This window comes from Molothrus ater, chromosome 13, assembly GCF_012460135.2.
Source record: "Molothrus ater isolate BHLD 08-10-18 breed brown headed cowbird chromosome 13, BPBGC_Mater_1.1, whole genome shotgun sequence".
Classification (NCBI taxonomy): domain Eukaryota; kingdom Metazoa; phylum Chordata; class Aves; order Passeriformes; family Icteridae; genus Molothrus; species Molothrus ater.
The window spans coordinates 12,017,673-12,032,939 of record NC_050490.2 but is presented as its reverse complement, the minus strand read 5'-3'; the positions used below and the strand labels follow the sequence as shown (position 1 = coordinate 12,032,939).

The 15,267-nt window shown below is 48.6% G+C and overlaps 1 protein-coding gene across 1 annotated transcript in view; it reads left to right on the top strand.

The window, feature by feature from the left end:
- Positions 1-1,069: 1,069 nt before the first annotated feature.
- The window catches only part of CEMIP (cell migration inducing hyaluronidase 1), a 101,262-nt gene continuing 87,064 nt past the window's right edge, over positions 1,070-15,267 (top strand). The window contains exon 1 of the mRNA XM_036389677.1: positions 1,070-1,165. The gene's annotated coding sequence lies outside the window, so the exon portion shown is untranslated. The remainder of the gene's footprint in view (positions 1,166-15,267) is intronic.

Genomic DNA, 15,267 nt, shown 5'->3' with positions numbered 1-15,267 from the left:
CGTCTTTGTGCCCCCTGTCAGAAGAAATCCTGCACCAGAATAAATATCAGAGGTGACAGATTGGAACAGTTTGACCAGATGATGGCACACAAATGTCTCTGAGACCGACAGCACCTGTGGCTCTGCACCTCTTTGCCTTTGGCTCTGGGCAGCAGCAGCAGTGGCTGGAACCTTTGCCTACCCACTTCTGGCTGGTCCTCCCAGGATGTTGGACTCTGGAATGGAAGTGAGGGATTACAACTCTGCTGTGGCTGCAGTAAAGCAGATATCTGTGTTTATGTGCCACCCAGAAGCTCAGTTGTGCTGTATTTCAGAGTCTATGAAAAAATCTGATGTTGTGGTTCATGGAAAACACAAGGCAGTGTGTGATGGTCAGTGCCAGGTGAGACAGGTGTCAGGTGTGACAGGTGCCATGGCCACTGAGACTGGAACCTTCCAAGCCAGGAAGGCAGTGCCAGCACATGGGGGTTTTGTGTCTGTATCTTGTCAGAGCAGTTTCTAAGCCTCTTCCTCTCACTGCAGACTCTGAGTACAGGTTGATGGGTGGTGAAGTGGCCAATACCTCTCTGCTCACTCACTGCCAGGGGAGCTTTTGCAACTGCTGGCTTACAGTGTCATCCATAGATCTGCCAGACACAGGGCAGTACAGGGGGAAACACCCCACGGGAAGGTGCCAGAGGGGTCAGTTGCCTCCCAAGAAGGACCAAGGCATGCCAAGCCCCGGTTTAGGACATCGGGACTGGGGCTCCTCAGCGCTCTGCCCTTGCAGAGACAGCTGGCACCCAGCCGCATCCTCTGCACGGGGCTCTCGAGCCCCACCGGGCTCTGCACAGACCCGGGGGGAGCCCGGCAAGGAGCCCGCTGCCCCCGGAGCTGGGGAAACCTTTCCGTGCAGGCAGCGGGGCATCAGGCTCCGCTCGTAGATATACGTCCAGGCTGGAGGGAACGTCCCCGGCTGGGAGGAGCCAGCGGCTGAGCCGCTGTAAACAGTGCGGGCACCGCCAGCGGTTGGGAGATGGATATAAAAAGGGAGGCGGAGGGGAGGCAGCCGGAGCGGCGGAGCGGGAGCTGCCTGCGCCTGCCGGCCCCTGCCCTGCCTGCCCCGCCCGGCGCGGCAGCTCCGAGAGGCTGCGGGCAGAGTCCACGGTGGGCGCTGTCGGGACAGGTAAGTGCGTGCAGAGAAGTTTGGGACCGCTCGTCGAGCGGCCGCTGCGTCCGCGCCGCTCCGGCTCCCTCTGTCCGCGCTGCTGCGCGCTGCTCGCCGCCTCCGGGCTGCGCCGAGAGGGGACGGGGCTCTGCTTTCGCCGTCGCGACGTTTAGTGAAGGGGAAAAAGGAGAAAAGAAAACCCAAAACAACGAAAGCAAAACACATCCAAAGCAAAATGTGCCTTTTGGCGGCTCCGTGCAAAGTCGCGGCGCACGTGTTGCGGCCGGGGGCGGCCCCGGGCTGCAGGTAGCGGCTGCGGGACCGCCCGGGATGCGCCGACCGCGGGCAGCCCCTGGGAGCCGCGGCTCCTCCTGCCCTTCTACCCGGACCCGGGGACGCTCTCGGTGCCGGTGCCGCCGCGGGACGCGTCGCGGAGCAGCGCTCGGCAGCAGCATCAGGTCGGTACCGCGCCCTCCGCGCCCCGCGCCCCGCCCGACCCCGCCGCCGCTGCCGCCGCCCGTTTCTTGCAGGGCCCTGCCCGGATGCCGCCCCGCGCCTCGCCCCGTGGCGACGCCGCTCCGACACCTGCCGGACCGGCCCGTGGCCGGCCGTGCGCCTCGAGGGCTCCGCCGCCTTCCCTCCCTTGTCATCCGCCGCGGAGGTAAGCGGGGCCCCGGGCCCGGTGCTGCGGGGATGTCCCGGCCGCGCCTGCCGGCACCTCCCGGCCCCAGCCCCTCCGCTCCCTTCGCCACCCAGGTGCTCGCCGACCGCCCCCACGGGCCGCCCATCACCCTGCATGCAGCCCGCTGCATCCTCATCCGCGACGGCGGGAGCGGCGCATCGGCCCGGAGCGCTGCCCCTGCGGCTCAGGGGCCACCAGCTCCCTGCACGGGCCAGCCGCCGAGGGGGCGGCCACGGAGGGCTGCGGGCAGAAGTTGGTGTGCGCGAATCCCGGCGGCATCCCGGAGCCGCACGGCCGGCAATGCCGCTCCCGGGCCCTCCCGGACAGGACTGTGCATCCCGGCCGGCTCCGCCACGGCCCCGACTCCGCCGAGAGGCGCTGGGGCAGCCGCGGCTCAGCCTGAGCCTCCTGGACGGCGGCACGGCTCGGCTCGGCTCGGCTCGGCACGGTACGGCTCGGCACGGCTCGGCTCGGCTCGGCACGGTACGGCTGCTGGCGGGGGCGCTTCCACAGCCACCCGCGGCCGGGCTCAGCGCTCTCCTGGCCCCGCAGCCCCCGGCAGGGTGGTGGCGGCCGCCCTGGGGCACTCGGCCGCCCGCAGCCTCCACACCGGAGACGCGGCTGCTGCTGCGGGACCGCCTGGACAGCAGCGGCGCCGTCCGCCGGCGCTACAGGTGAGGCGGGGGCGGGAGCGGAGCCACCATGGACAGCTCCGCAACGCCGGGGGCTCGGCCCGACCCGGGGCGGAGCGGGGCTCGGCCGGGCGGGGGGCGGAGGGTGCCCGGCGGGATGTGGAGGGTACCCGGGAGGATGCCGTGGGTACCCGAGGGGGATGCCGTGGGTACCCGGGATGTGGAGGGTACCCGGGAGGATGCCGTGGGTACCCGGGAGGATGCGGTGGGTACCCGAGGGGGATGCCGTGGGTACCCGGGAGGATGCGGTGGGTACCCGAGGGGGATGTAGTGGGTACCCGGGATGTGGAGGGTACCCGGGAGGATGCCGTGGTACCCGCGGGATGCAGTGGGTACCCCGGGGGGATGCAGTGGGTACCCCGGGGGATGAATATGCACCGGGCCACCCGTGCCAGAGGGAGAGGCGCTGGGCCATGCTGCACGCTCCCTCCTGCCCAAGTTCTCTGCGCGGTGGAGGGCTCGGAATGTCACCGGTTTGCTCCTTCCCTGTCTCCTTCAGGCATCCTGGGCGCTGGTGGTGGGCATTCTCAGAGAGGATCAGCTTTCCAGAGCAGAAGATAAGCAGGAGTATCACAGGAACGGAACAACAGGGACTGTTTGGGAATCTCATTGCCCAAAGAGATTTCCTCACACAGGACAGCACCTGTTTTACTGTTTCTGCTTTCAGTGGATGGATAAAAGGTTCAGTCTTCCCTGAGAATTGCTCGCCTTCTCTTGCTTTGCTGTGGTTTTCCTGTGTGGCTGCTGTGAATCTGAACAGTGCAATGACAATCATATCACAGTCTTTGGCTCACATGGATGTTGACCAAGCTAACAGAAGTACTCTCTCAAAGTAATGTTTTAGCTTTCTACAAAGAGATGGCACTAACATTTTAATGGCTAGAGCACTTCTATCATGCAAAGGGTTATCTAGATCAAAATTAAATCAGCATGCTCTTCATCTAATTGCAGGATTCTGCACGTGCAGCTGTAAAAATAATTGATTGCTTCATTTTTCAGGTGTGCCTCATAGTGGATTAAAAGTGGAAGTGTCCAAAGGAATAATTCTTCATCTGGTGGATGAGGTTACAAGTGGGTTACCTGGTGACCTGGCATCATTACTGCCAGCACAGAATATTTTATGCATCAGGCTGAAGAGTTTAATCTCCTTCCTTGCCCAAGGAAAAAAAGGTCAAGTGTAAATTGATGGTATTAAATATTTATTTATTAAATGTATTTTGTCTTGTCTTTTACATTCTCCATTTACTTGTCTTTTAAAGTAGTTTTTGCCCCATAAACACAAGAGCACATATGAGAGCTGAAGGCCCTAACTTTATTTTGGGGGTTGAAAGTTTCACTAGAGGCAGCAGTCCTTTGTAGCAGCCTCTGGGATCAGACACTGATAACTGGCATGTCCCCAGACTTGGTGATTGCCTAAAGGAAGGGTGTGCACTTGCCCAGAACAATTCAGTAATAAAGATGTTGTGTTCATCCTGAATAATAAATTTTCTGGTTTCCACAGGCAGCCCACTTTGTCTTCACATTGGAGAAGTCATAGATGGTGTTGATATGACGGCAGAGGTTGGTTTTCTGACCAGAAATATACTTATTCAAGGAGAAAAGGAAGACTTCTGTTATGGACAATATCAACACCAGTTTTTCTCTTTTGATCCATTCAGAGGGCACATTAAAGTGAGTAATTTTCAATACATTTGCTTGTAGGTAGTTTCAGAGAATTCCTTCCCCGGTTTGTAAATAAGTGATATAAATCATCAAATTACCATTGATATAAATCATCAAATTACCATTGTATGTGTGGGAAAAAGTATATTTGTCTATGAAAAAGGGGGAAATTTGTTGGCCTGTCTTGCAAAACTAACTTGCAATGAGACATTTTCCTCACTATGTCTGCAAAAACATGCCCTCCTAGGGGATTCCCTTGGAGGGGGTTCTGTGGCAGCACTGCTGTCAGCAGGGCCCATGCAAAGCCAGCTCTTGAGATGTCACTGAAGGAATTGTGGTTCCTGCAGAGCAAACCTGCTGCCTCCCTGGCTCAGAGGAGTGCTGGCTCTCACCCTGCTGTGCTTTGCCTCTCAGTTGTCTCACGTGTCCTGGGTGCAGTCCTGCTGTTTGCAGGGGCTTTGTGTAAAGTTGCTCCTGCACCAGGTGGTGGAAACTGAGGAGCTGTGCAGGTCTGGGCTAAAATCACTCGACAGTAGAAGCTGCCAGGAAATGGAGCCTGGTGGCAAACGCTCCCCCTCTCTGCAGTTGGCAGGAGCACCGTGTCTGTCACTGCTATTGCTAAACTCTGCACATGCTGCCTGGCAGCTGCTCCTTGGCAGCCCCTGCCCGTAGGTGTGCAGCTGCTGGCACATGGCTCTTCAGGTCCTGAGCTGCTCTGGGTGGAAACAGGGAGCTCACACTTCCCCCTGGGACCATGTTTCACTCTGCAAAAGTATTGCCTAATGAGAGAGGAAAAAAGCCCAAACCTGTTTTTCTTTTTGTGTGTGTTTTTCTACTGTAATGCCTTACCTGGATCTGCATTTGTCTCAACAGATCCTAAGGAATTTTAGCTCTGTTCACGTGTCAGGAGTGGAACTGAAAAAAAGTGGGGCAAAAAATCCTGGGCAGTTACCCTGTGCATTTTCACCTGGCTGAGGATGTGGATGAGAGAGGAGGAGATGAACATCCAATGCACCTCAACAACCTGGTTATCACCACTGCTTCTCTGGCTGGAACTCATGGCCTTCTGGTAGGACAAATATTTCATTAGTAACAAGTTCAGTTCTTTGCATAGCCAGGGCTAAATAGCAAGAGCCATCTGTGACACAAAGAGAAATCAGAATATTGAAATAAGGCATATTTTTCCCAAGAAATGTCCTGACTTGGCCTTTATTTGAGTTAGGACTGCTCCTCTGGTAGTGCAGCTGTTTGAAATAAATGCCAGGTTCTCAGCACAGCCTAATTAATATTATCAGATCAGATACAGAGTGATCAGATACAGGGAAATCTTTGCCATGGTAATTCTGGACAGTTTGTGATAATGAGAACTTTCATTTAAAATTAAAGCAGTGAAGTTTAAATGGAGCTGACTGAAGCAATGGGCCTTTAATTTGCAGTGAGATAAAAAAGACAGGGCTTAAGTCAGAGTAACATGAAATATATCCCACTATTTACATGTGACAAAGGGAATGAAATATGAACAGAACAGACCCAAATGGTCACTTCAGTGCCAGGACAGTCCTCAGAATCTTGGCTTTGACCTAGATTCTCACAAGGGCATTCTGAACCTAGAAAAAAGGGTCACACAAAGCCACGTGTGCCAGCTGGAAAAGAGAGATTCCTACTCCAGTCCCAACTTGTCCAGTTGCTGTGTGCTCTGCAGGACCCTGAGTGATATTTTGGTGTCTGTGAGCATTTCCCCATTCACTGGGTGGGTGCTCAGGCTGACACTCCCTGACCTCCTGTGTTTTTCCTGACGACTTTTTCTCAGTCCTGTAAGGACTGAAAAGGCTTTGTAAGCACAAAATAGAAATGTGCTCCATGTGTGAAAGGGTCCCCTGAAAGAATGTATTAATGAAAATGCAATATAGAACCTGTACAACACAGGAGAATTCTTCATGTATCTAAACTTGATTTATATTGTTCAGAGCACTCACAATTTTTGATTGCCTTCTCGTATATGTGATTTTCTCTGTCTGTAGAGCCTAATTCTGTGTACAGAGTCCTTAGGTTGACAGAGGCTGGTCCAGTATGTGGGGATGTAGTTTAGCTTGCTTTCTTCTGCTTGGGTATTAGAGCTCTGGATTGAAGTAATGTGTCTGGGATAAAAAAAAAGCTTTATGCTAATAATGGTCCTTAGAAGAACAGTCTATGGCCTTGCTCTTTATCAGAAGGGAGGCACCCAAGGGTTTATCTCTATGTGTGGGGTGCAATAGAGCAATCAATAATCCAAGTGAGATCCAGCCCTGGTCATATGGCCCTGAGGGCTGGGAGTACTTGAACCAGTGAGAAGATCTTATAGTAAAGATTAAATACGTGATTCTTTGAAAGACTCACGTGGCTTTGATCTGTAGTCATTAAAATGAAAAGTAGTTAAAATGTAATAAGCAGTCTTGCTTTAAAAGAATTTAAAATAATTTGCAGTTCCAGAGAGCAGCATGTGTATCAGAGCAAGGCAGTTAAATAACACAGACAGGCACCTGCTTCAGCATCAGATCATGAAATTCCAGCCCTTGAGGCAGAGTGAACCAGAGAGGAGGTTTCCCCCCCTCCCATCCCGAGTTTTAGAGCATGTAATTTTAGATGTACATTGCCAGAGTGGTTTGTGCTCCTCTGTGTGTGGGTCATGTCTGCAGTCCCCTTCTCCATCTGCTGCTCTGTGCCAGGCTTGTGCTGCTTGGCGAGCCAGCAGCAGCTTGGGTTCCTGGGGAGCTGGGGGCAGGCTGGGCTGTGCCCAGAGCTGGGCACGTGTCAGGCGTGTGCAGCCTGCTCAGCCTGTGCTGGCCAATGCTGCAGGGCAGAAAGGTCACCAATATTGTGTTGCTGGACTATTTATAATTCAGTGCTTAGAGGTGTCTTGATCATCTGGTGCTGGCCACAGTGTTTCACGTGCCAGCATGAAACACTGGTGCTGGGGACAGCACTGTGACAGTGCTGCAGGTGGGTGCCTTTCCAGGCTTGGGTTTTCTATCAGTGATATGCTGGAATTGATCAGTTATTGGGGTTTTGCTCTGATGGCATGGACCCTTATCTCTGAGTGCTAATGTAGGTGCTCTTTAAATCACATTAGTCCTGGTCACGAGAGTGATCTCTACAGTTTTGTGTGTGTGACTTTTCAGGGCTGTCCTGCAAGCCTGAAGCTGGCACTGGTCATATCAATTGAAGCTAAAATCTGGTTTTGGATACAAGTCTGGCTTTTCATGCAGCCCTTTGAAGCACAATTAGCCAAACTGCAGCTAAATGCAGAAGAATGAAACTCTACAATTGAAATGCTGTTTGAAACAATGAGAAGTTTGTTGCTGAAGTTTTCTGTCCAAAGTTAGTCTTCCATGGCCTCCTCCTGCCCATCATGTGGGAGGGTGGAAGTGGCCAGGCTCACTGATCTTAGCAGGCTGGCAGGCACACTTGCATTTTTGTCTAAATCCATTTCCTATTTGTGTTTCCAAGCCTCAGCTGGCTGGGAGGGACATGCTCAGTGTCAGCTCCCTGTCACCCTCCCTGTGGCTCACTCCAAGGTGCTGCACCCATCTGCAGGGTCCTGGTGGATTTCCAACTCTCACTCAGGGGGAACTGGGTACCTGTGTGCCTCAATTTGCTGTGCCTCACTTTTAATTCTCTTTTGGACACCTCACTGAGGCAGAAACAAGAGCAGCAGATGACAAGTTTGAGGGGTGACTGCCAGGAAAACAATGAAATCCAGCAGAGCTATACCTATGGGGACTATAGTGCTTGTGACTCCAGATGTTATGTAGAGTTGCAGCCCATCAAGGGGAAATTACAGGATATGATTCCACGAAATGGATTTATTTCAAGTATCCCTCTGTATACAAAAATAACCAAGTAGGTTAATATTAGTTAATCTTGCAGTCTTGCACAGACATAACTGACGTCAACAGGAATTTTGTATGCCTGAAGAGGGAATATAAATGCTGACAGGGATCATTTGAGTACAAAGTTAAGGTTTCTGGAAGATTTAGTAACAAATAGCTGGTATTTTAACTAGCCTGATTTAGTATTTACATTTAAAAGAAGGATTTCTGAATTTATCTTCATAAGACTGTACATCAAAGGAGGCTTGTGCTAAGCCCTTTTGGTCAAATTAGGGTTTAATGCAATATCCCTGAGCATGTCAATTAATATTAAATAGACTAAAATAGTAAAATACCATCTCTACCCAAGATGATCATTACAGGAAAGAAGTGGCCCTGCACCTTCTGAGAACGTGAATCTCGTTAATATTAATTACTTTGCATGGTGCATTTTAAAGAATATCTTATTTAATTTTGGAAATGTTGTAGTCATAAAAATTTCTAGATTAACCATGCTGATTTGTTGGTATATCATGTCAGACACACTTATCTTTATGCATCTTTGATATTTACTCTATGACACTGAATCAAATATTCTCTCTGAGAGCTGAGGGTATTTTTAAATCCAGTATTTTGCAATTTTCCCTTATTTATGCATTTAATCTTCCTCAGAGTAGTTTTAAGATCAGTCCACAGTGATGCACACTGCCTGTATCCAGTCAGCTCCAGGGCTGATGGAGGCACCTCAGTGATAGAGGGCTAGCAGTGTTTTTATACATGACCTTTATTAATTACTTGCAAAAGATGCTATCCAGTGAAGTAAGACAACAGATGAAAATGTTTTTATAGTTATATCTGGCTTCTGTGTGTACCACTACTGAGCTTCCTCTGAAGAAAAACTCCTTACTGGGACAAACATCAACATTATATCTCCTTAAACTTCTTCTTAATGGGCCACTTGTGGCTTGCAAGGATATTTGGGTTGTTTTTTCATGTAGAAGCTTCATAAATTCATAGAGAATCCCTAGCTCCTGCCATTGCCCCTAAAGTTTCAAAAAACAGACCAGAAGTTTCATTTTCAGACATTTTCCAAAGCTGCTTAACTTAAAAAAACCCCAACCCTTGGATTTCCTTCAGCTGCATTGAACAGAGCATGGATTTTGTGTTAATGTTCCCATATAATTTACAATAGGTTCAGCATGTGGCTCCATAAATGACCATGTCTGACATTACTGGATGGTTTATTTTCCTTTAAGAGTGTCATTAAAAGGTTGTGTGGAGTTTTAAAGTCAATAGGAGAGTTGTGGCTCAAGTCCAGGGCAGTGCTATGAAAATGTATCCCTTCCTGTTTGGTAACTGCTTAGGATCATTTTGATTTTGATTTTTCAGGGCTGTCAGCACGTTCTGGATTGCAAATCCAAACAACAACTTAATAGAGAATGCAGTGGCTGGTGCTCAGGTAAAACCATTTAACGGCAGAGCTATGCTTTGCCTCCACTTCCCAAATATGTTACATTTATTTATTGATGTCAGGAGCAATAAATTTTAACTAAGAAATAGAATTTGGATATGCATTTCTGCACCCTTTGTTTCTGTTATGAACAAATATTTGCCTACACTTCTCCACTGATTTCTCTTACAATTATGCCTGGAAATTGTGTGTGCTATCTCTTAGAAAATATTGATTTTTATTTGTAGTTAATAGTTAAATTATTAACTATTATCTAATTAACTATTAAATAAGTAACTAACTATTAAATTACTAACTAATAATAAAATTTTCTATTTCTCTATATGAATACATACTCTCTCATTATTATCTCTTATGTTTACCCAAAACATGTTTGTGTTTTATGTACCTGTACAGACCTGACTGTTTTCTAACAAACCACCTGAATTTCACCCACAATAAATGCATTTTTATAACCTTTGTGTGTGCCCTGGGGACCCACTGTGCATGCCAAAGGCTAAGCTGGGAGGTGCAGGAGCTGTGCACATGCTGGACAGGCTCAGGTTGGAAATCTGGCCGGCACAGTGTGCAAAGCTGCACTGCCAGGGCAGCCTGGCATCACTGCGGGCAGTGCCCCATCTCACACCTCCCTCTGGCTTTCAGGATGTTGGCACACGGTGCCTCTTCCACTGGGGCCCCACTGGACAGTCTGAGGAAGATATCCAGAGGGACAGGCTGAACACAGCCCTGGGAGTGAAACCCACTCCAGTTTCAAGGCAAGTGATGGTTTTTATGTTTCTGTCAATATAATTGCATGGCATTGGCATTGCAATATTGCAATGCATGGCATTGACGGTGTGTGCTGCTCTGTGATGCTTGTGGGTGTCTCACATTTTGATAAGGGGCTTTTTAACACTGTATCAGGACACAAGCAACTTTTGGGGGCCCTGTTTGTTCTAAATATTGAAGAGGGAGCTGAGGGAGTAGAGGTCCCGTTCCAGGAGCTTCAGTTGTGTGGCTGTGTTAGAGGGAATGTGTAGGCTATGGGTACACCTACTCAAAATGAGATTTAAGGGCAGACAGGCAGCACTCTCAGCACTGCTGTTGACCACAGTGATGCCAGGATCTAAGGGGATGAGGGAAAGTCATTTGTGCCACAAGTGCCCATCACCTCTGGAAAATGAGACCAAAAATTCAAGAGTAGTTCCAAGAAAAACACTTTCCCCCAAATATACTGTTGATGTGAAAACATTACCTGTAAGACATAAAAAGCATTTTAAAGTTATTTCTCAATATTCTCCATAGAAATTGGTTTTGTTTGCTGTGCCTTGTATATTTTACCTCTTGGTCCATGCTGCTCTAGCCCAAAGCCTGTCAGTTGGCTGCAGCAGCTCATGTTCTCTTTTGCCTGTCGGGGGACTCGTCACTCGGCATTTAAAGCCTTAATTCTCAACAACGCTCTTTTTCCAAAAAGTTATCAAGAGCTTGGCAGGGTCCCTCATTGCTTTCTGCGAGGGAGGGAGAGTGGGAGTTCAGAGCCTTGCTCTGGGTCAGAAGAGAGCCCAAGATGCTGATGGATAACATCTGGCATTCTGTCCTGAATTCAGCGTGCTACATCCTGTGCTCATGTCCTGCTGAGCAGTGCCAGGAGACCGAAAGGGAAGGGAGAGCCCTGGCTGCTGCTGCTCCTGTGCCTGCACGCTCTGCCTGCCCACATTCATTGATAAAATCTCCCATCTTTGGTCCCTGTTGAGCGATCTGTTCAAGTAATTGGAGGCGTGTGCACTTCCAGGCTGGTTTGTTTATTGGAAAAGGAGTAAAGACAACGAGAGCCTGAAGATCCCAGGGAGGATCTCGCTGTCGATAATGCCAGGTGAGCACACGCTGCAAGGCTCGTTGTTTTGGATAATTGTACTGCATCTTGGCTTCTGCACTGCATTTAGCAGATCATTAATGCCTCATTATGGCTGGAGCATCTGAAAAAAAACACACAAGCTTTCTCTGATGTGCAGAGGCAACTATTCCATAGCCATGCACTGGATTGTTTGTGTTATTGCTGGCCAAAAAGGACACCCATGCACTTGGGGTTGTGAGGGTTGAGCAGTGAAGCATGTGGAAGGGGATCCAGATCCCATTAGTGCATTAGTGGGTTTGTAAACTCTTATATTTATCACTAATTGCTTAGAAGAACTTACATCTGAAAGGTGATGTAAGAGGCTGCTGATCTGGGATTAATGAGGAAAATAAGTAGCCTCAAAGGTTTTTGTCAGCTGCCTCTTGCAGAGTGGAAGCAGGTAAATTAAGGCCATTTTGGGTCTGTGTGAGGAAGTTGAGAGAAATCAGCTGCTGCTCCTGGTCAAGCTTTGGCTTTTTCTCTCCTCCATCGTACCCTATCAATATGATGTTCCCATAAGGCTGAAAGGAAAGGATGACTGTGTGTCCCTTGTGACATTTCCCTGCCAGGGCCACCCCCTTGGGCACCAAGGAGAAATGTGCCTTTGCACCTCAGCTGGGAGAGGCAGGAGGTGAGGGTAGACTCAGAAAAAGTAAGGTCATTTTTTTCCTCAAACACAGCACAAATCTACCATTAACAGCCACTGTGGCCTGTGAGCAATTTAGGTGCACCCAGTTCCCAGGGAGAATCTTTTTGCTTTCAGCAGCTTCTCCTTCAGCAGCCACAGAAGCATTTGGGGGTTTGGGCTGTACATGCAAGGAGAGCAGCTCCAGTAACTCTGTTAGCTTTGCTGAGTGGGATTCCTGCAAGTGGCTAATTGATTTTCCAACATTGACAGAGGGATTCTCACTGGGCCCTCTAAGGACATCTACAAAAGGATCTGAGTGACTTGGGAAAAATGTTTTCTATGCCTCTAAACCACATTGAATCAAATTAAATAGCTGTGGGCTCATTGGTGTCTAGTGAGAAATCACCTGCTCCTTCACCTGGGCCAGAATTTCATCCTTATGGATGTTTCTTGTTTTCTGCTTTACACCAAAGCTCAAAAGCAAAACCAGGCTAATATCCTGACTCTGATTCAGGGCATATCACCTCTTTAGACCCATCATGCCAATGGCTGGAAGACAAAAAAGACCTACTGGGCATTACTGTCTCTGTCTGAAGTTGATTCCTGAGTCCCTTGTGGTGCATTAACTAAGATTCTTTCTCCAGGTTTGCTCACATTAGGATGCTGATCCTGAAAAGCCTTGAGTTCCTGCCATGATTGATGGTCATACTGCTCTTAAAAATAATCACCACAGGGCCTGGGCTGGGCATGGTGACATTATTTTCTGCAGCTCAGGGTAGGTTACTGTTATATCATCCCCCCCCTAACAGGCATGAATAGGTCTGTAGGCCAAATTCACTGCAGACATTCCTCATCATTTACACCCTTGTGTTTCTCTGTCCCAGGTTTTCAGACAATGGAATTGGACTCACTCTGGCAAGGTAATTTCTTAAAATGGGTCTTCTATCCATTTTTTCCCCCAGTGTATCATTCTTCATTCCAAGAATGGAAACTGAGACACTCCCCTGCTAATTAGTGTAAGACAGGAGAAAAGCTTCCATTTCCCCTCTGGACCACATCAACTCTTCCCTGGGCAGCCATAAATACAAGAGGCAATTTAGCCTTTCATTCTCTTTGCCTCAGCATGCCTGGGGAATACATGATAATTGCTGGATATTTCCTGCTGAACAGGAGCTTCTGGACAGGAGGTCCTGATGCTCAAGCACAAAGCTACCTTGTCACTAACTTGCTGGTTTCTAAACATACTTTAAAGCAGGCTTTTATAGAGCTGCATGCACCTTTTTCCAAATTAAAGACACAAATTCTACTGTGTCTGTGGTGCAATTAAAAGTGTTAATTAATTGCTGTGCTGTGCTGCATATTTACATGGTGTTTCTTTGCTTGCAGGATGGGACTTTTCCAACAACAACTCCAGCCTGGAGGTTACATGTTCCATTTTTGTTGGAGAAAGCAGCAACTTTGGCTCCCAGGGAGGTCAAAACAGCTACTGGGGAAAAGGGGCAAATGGAGAACACAGAACACTGCCCAGAAACAAGTGAGTTATTCTTCTGCCATTTCTTCTTGGCATTAGCTTAAGGTAGAAGAAAAGCCCCAGGAATTAATGTGGCTACCAATGAGTAATTTATACCAGGTGCTTAAATTATTGTTCAGGCCAGAAATAATAAGCATCCAAATAAACTTATTCTTCAGGCCAACAGCTTGAGAGCATTCTTGACTGAATGTGTTTGACTTAGTTTTCTCCTTGGTGTATTAGTCAGTGGAGAATGGATTAGAGAATCTGACTGATGCCAAATGGCTCTTGTGCGGTGCTTCAGTGGTGCAGCATCAAGGTGCTTGTGTTTGAGTCTCCTAGGATATTCCCTGTCCATGGATTCCAGATTTATGATGGGTCTGTCAGGATGACAAGTTGACAGATACTCAAGTGCCATCAGGTTCTTCATGTAAAATCCCTGTCAGATCAGCCCCCAGAACAATGTGTCACAGACCCTGATGGAGAAAAGTGTGAGTGAGAGAAGCAGAAATGTTTGCTGTTAGATGTGATAGGTTTTGAAGTTTTTAGCAGTGGTGAGAGATCTATCCTAGAGCAAGATTTCCAAGCAGAGGTGTGTGTAACATTGGTGCAATGCCATCAATTAATTTTGAAACCCTTTTCTTCTTAGTGATGAAGGTTATTTGTAAGCAAGTAAAATTTGATATCTTATGCCTGGGCAGACACACACAAAGAAATCTGCATTGGAGAAAGGTTTCACCTTGTAATCAGAACACCCAGAACACAAGTCAGGTAGTGCAGCATTGCCAGCTGCTGAGGGCCTGGTAAGGACCTGGTCTCAGAGGTTGAGAGGGTCACACAGAAGATATCAGGAGCCAATAAGCTGCAAAACAATTCTACAGAAATAGCAAAGGCACTGAGAAGCAAAGCCATGACCCAGTTTCTGAGATCAGCTGTGAAATTCCTGTTGTGCACAACAGGGACTTCCCTTGAGCTGTGGCCACAGAATGGGGCTCTGTATCTCTGCCATGGCAGAAGCTGGAGAATGCTGAGCAATTCCAGTCCTTGTCCTGGATTCCTGTAGGCTTCATGACCCTGGACACTTGGCTTTGGAAATGATGGATTGCACCTGGCTCTCTCCAGGAATCGTGACCTCCTGAGCTTTTTTCAGACAAGGTCCATAGTTGTTGGGATGTCCATGAACTGCAGTAACTTTGGCCTGAGGTTTGGCTTTACCTTGAGGAAAATTTCCATTGCTCTGAGATTGACCAATATCACTCCCTCTGGCTAGCAGAGAGTTTATCTGTCCCCTCTCGGGTGCACTTTAGACCAACAACCAGGGGGTATTTCATGAAAGGATGGTGTTGACTGCAGTCACTTGACTGCTCCTCTAAGTAAAAAACATGGCCTCTGTGCGTTTTGGTGAGAAGATCTTAATTGCCTTGGATGCTTTATGGACCTTTGGAACAAGGATAAGGGGTAATTTGCTGTTCCTTCCTCATGTGTTCCCTTGGGGAAATGGTTATAAGATGGTCATGGGGGACATTAACAAGAAAATCAACAAGGAACAGGGGAGAGGAGCTTAGAGAAAAAAAGTTTGATCAGTGAAGTGGAAGAGAGTGGAAAATTTCCTCCAGTAAAGGCTGTAGGACTGTTCACCAGAATGGATTCAGACAGGTGATATCTATGCACATTGGCAAAGGGTTGATCATACCTTGAATGGCTGAAAATGCAACTCTTTAATACAGTCACAACATCTGAGACCAAAGAGCCTG